Here is a 4,431-nt window from a genome sequence, read left to right as displayed (position 1 = left end):
CACATCTAGTTCACAATTGTTGCAGCCAAGCCAGACATCTACTTGAGCGTATGTTTTGCTCTTTACAGTACTCTGAAGCCAGGCTAGAGAGGTTAAAACTTTGGTAACAGTCATAAACAGAATTCCCTGTGCATAATAGGCATAATAGGCATAATAATGTCAGAGACAAAACAGGTGCTTAGACTCAGATAGGTCTGAATTTGAAGACAAGCTTAACCATACACTTATTACATGTAGCAGTTGACAATGATGATCCACCCAGAATTTACTTCAGGAATGAGGGGTGTCTTCTTGCCATGGCTGGGAGTCTCCAGAGACTTCTCTTGGTAATCCTCTGCCCACAAAGGCAGCTGACTCATATAATTCAGTGGCTGGCTGACAGGCATATATAAAGACCTGGCCACTCAGCCCAAGTCAGAAGGGCTGTGAAGGGCCAGCAACACAGCTCCCTTTGGGTTGGCTGAGGCTTTTGTTGAATCCTCATCACAGGTCACCTCCTTCCTTCCCTTCTCTTCTATGAGTATGAATCCTGAGAACAAGCCCTAACAAACTGTCTGCGTGCTAACTCCATCTCAGAGTGTGGACACCCAGCAATGGTACCATGTGACCAGGGCTTGATGAAGACAGGTGAGTTTAGATAGCCTCATCCACCAGAGGGCAGACAGCAGAAGCAAGAAGAACTACAATCCTGCAGCCTGTGGAACAAAAACCACATTCACAGAAATATAGACAAGATGAAAAGGCAGAAGACTATGTACCAGATGAAGAAACAAGATAAAATCCCAGAAAAACAACTAAATGAAATGGAGATAGGCAATCATCCAGATAAAGAATTCAGGCAATCATCCAGATAAAGAATTCAGAATAATGATAGTGAAGATGATCCAGGACCTCGAAAAAAGAATGAAGGCAAAGATCGAGAAGATGCAAGAAATGTTTAACAAAGATCTAGAAGAATTAAAGAACAAACAAGCAGAGATGAACAATACAATAACTGAAATGAAAAATACACTAGAAGGAATCAATAGCAGGAAAACTGAGGCAGAAAAATGGATAAGTGACCTGGAAGACAGAATGGTGGAATTCACTGCTGTGGAACAGAACAAAGAAAAAAGAATGAAAAGAAAAGAAGAGAGAGAGAAAGGACCCGAGAAAATATTTGAAGAGATTATAGTCAAAAACTTCCCTAACATGGGAAAGGAAATAGCCACCCAAGTCCAGGAAGCACAGAGAGTCCCATAGATGATAAACCCAAGGAGAAACATGCTGAGACACATAGCAATCAAATTTGCAAAAATTAAACACAAAGACAAGGTACTGAAAGCAAAACACGAAAAATGACAAAAAACATACAACAGAACTCCCATAAAATTAACAGCTGATTTCTCAGCAGAAACTCTACAAGCCAGAAGGGAGTGGCATGATATACTTAAAGTGATGAAGGGGAAGAACCTACAACCAAGATTACTCTACCCAGCAAGGATCTAATTCAGATTTGATGGTGAAATCAAAAGCTTTACAGACAAGCAAAAGCTAAGAGAATTCAGCACCACCAAACCAGCTCTACAACACATGCTAAAGGAACTTCTCTAAGTGGGAAACACAAGAGAAGAAAAGGACCTACAAAAACAAACCCCCAAAATTGAGATAATGGTAATAGGAACATACATATCGATAATCACCCTAAATGTGAATGGATTAAATGTTCCAACCAAAAGACACAGGCTTACTGAATGGATACAAAAACAATACCCATATATATGCTGTCTACAAGAGACCCACTTCAGACCTACGGACACATACAGACTGAAAGTGAGAGAATGGAAAAAGATGTTCCCTGAAAATGGAAATCAAAAGAAAGCTGGAGTAGCAATACTCATATCAGATAAAATAGACTGTAAAATAAAGAATGTTACGGGCTTCCCTGGTGGCGCAGTGTTTGAGAGTCTGCCTGCCGATGCAGGGGACACAGGTTCATGCCCCGGTCCAGGAAGATCCCACATGTCATGGAGCGGCTAGGCCCGAGAGCCATGGCCGCTGAGCCTGCACGTCCGGAGCCTGTGTTCTGCAATGGGAGAGGCCATAACAGTGAGAGGCCCGTGTACCGCAAAAAAAAAAAAAAAAAAAAAAAAAGAATGTTACAAGACACAAGGAAGGACACTACATAATGATCAAGGGATCGATCCAAGAAGTAGATATAACAGTTATAAATATATATGCACCCAACATAGGAGCACATCAATACATAAGGCAACTGCTAACAAGAGGCCCTTGTACCGCAAAAAAAAAAAAAAAAAAAAAAAAAGAATGTTACAAGACACAAGGAAGGACACTACATAATGATCAAGGGATCGATCCAAGAAGTAGATATAACAGTTATAAATATATATGCACCCAACATAGGAGCACATCAATACATAAGGCAACTGCTAACAGCTCTAAAAGAGGAAATAGACAGTAACACAATAATAGTGGGGGCTTTAACACCTCACTTTCACCAATGGACAGATCATCAAAACAGAAAATTAATAAGGAAACACAAGCTTTAAATGACACAACAGACCAGATAGATTTAATTGATATTTATAGGACATTCCATCCAAAAACATCTCAAATAAACAATCTAACTTTACACCTAAAAGAACTAGAGAAAGAAGAAACAACAAAACCCAAAGTTAGCAGAAGGAAAGAAATCATCAATATCAGAGCAGAAATAAAAGAAATAGAAACAAAGAAAACTATAGGAAAGATCAATAAAGCAAAAATCTGCTTCTTTGAGAAGATGAAATTGATAAACCATTAGCCAGAATGATCAAGAAAAAGAGGGTGAGGACTCAAATCAATAAAATTAGAAATGAAAAAGGAGAAGTTACAACGGACACCACAGAAATACAAAACATCTTAAAAGACTACTACAAGGAAATGTATGCCAATAAAATGGACAACCTGGAAGAAATGGACAAATTCTTAGAAAGGTATAACCTTCCAAGGCTGAACCAGGAAGAAATAGAAAATATGAACAGACCAATAACAAGTATGAAATTGAAACTGTGATTAAATATCTTCCAACAAACAAAAGTCTACAACCAGATGGCTTCAGAGGTGAATTCTTTCAAACATTTAGAGAAGAGCTAACACCCATCCTTCTCAAACTCTTCCAAAAAATTGCAGAGGAAGGAAAACTCCCCAATTCATTCTATGAGGCCACCATCACCCTGATACCAAAACCAGACAGATACTACAAAAAAAGAAAATTATAGACCAATATCACTGATGAATATAGATGCAAAAATCCTCAACAAAATACTATCAGGCAGGGAGACAGAGAGAAGATGGTGGAAGAGTAAGGCACGGAGATCACCGTCCTCCCCACAGATACATCAGAAATACAACTACACGTGGAACTGCTCCTATAGAACACCCACTGAACGCTGGCAGAAGACCTTAGACCTTCCTAAAGGCAAGAAACTCCCCACGTACCTGGGTAGGGCAAAAGAAAAAAGAATAAAAAGAGAAAAAAGAATAGGGACGGGACTTGCACCAGTGGGAGGGAGCTGTGAAGGAGGAAAGGTTTCCACACACTAGAAGCCCCTTCGGGGGTGGAGACTGCGGGTGGCAGAGGCGGGAAGGTTCGGAGCCACGGAGGAGAGTGCAACAACAGGGGTGCGGAGGGCAAAGCGGAGAGATTCCTGAACAGAGGATCGGTGCCGACCAGCACTCACCAGCCCGAGAGGCTTGTCTGCTCACCCGCCGGGACGGGCGGGGGCTGGGAGCTGAGGCTCGAGTTTCGGAGGTCAGATCCCAGGGAGAGGACTGGGGTTGGCTGGGTGAACACAGCCTGAAGGAGTTAGTGCACCACGGCTAGCCGGGAAGGAGTCCGGGAGAAGTCTGGAGGTGCCGAAGAGACAAGAGACTTTTTCTTCCCTCTTTGCTTCCTGGTGCGCGAGGAGAGGGGATTAAGCCGCTTAAAGGAGCTCCAGAAACGGGCATGAGCCACGGCTATCAGCACGGACACCAGAGACGGGCATGAGACACTAAGGCTGCTGCTACAGCCAACAAGAAGCCTGTGTGAGAGCACAAGTCACTCTCCACACCTCCCCTCCCTGGAGCCTGTGCAGCCTGCCACTGCCAGCATCCTGGGATCCAGGGACACCTTCCCCGGGAGAACGCACGGCATGCCTCAGGCTGGTGCAACGTCACGCCGGCCTCTGCCGCTGCGGGCTCACCCCGCATCTGTACCCCTCCCTCCCCCCAGCCTGAGTGAGCCAGAGCCCCCGAATCAGCTGCTCCTTTATCCCCGTCCTGTCTGAGCGAAGAGCAGATGCCCTCGGGTGACCTACACGCAGAGGTGGGGCCAAGTCCAAAGCTGAACCCCAGGAGCTGTGCGAACAAAGAGGAGAGGGGGAGATCTCTCCCAGCAGCCTCAGAAGC

The sequence above is a fragment of the Physeter macrocephalus genome, chromosome 1 (assembly GCF_002837175.3).
Source record: "Physeter macrocephalus isolate SW-GA chromosome 1, ASM283717v5, whole genome shotgun sequence".
Classification (NCBI taxonomy): Eukaryota; Metazoa; Chordata; class Mammalia; order Artiodactyla; family Physeteridae; genus Physeter; species Physeter macrocephalus.
Note: the sequence above shows the minus strand (reverse complement) of the source record.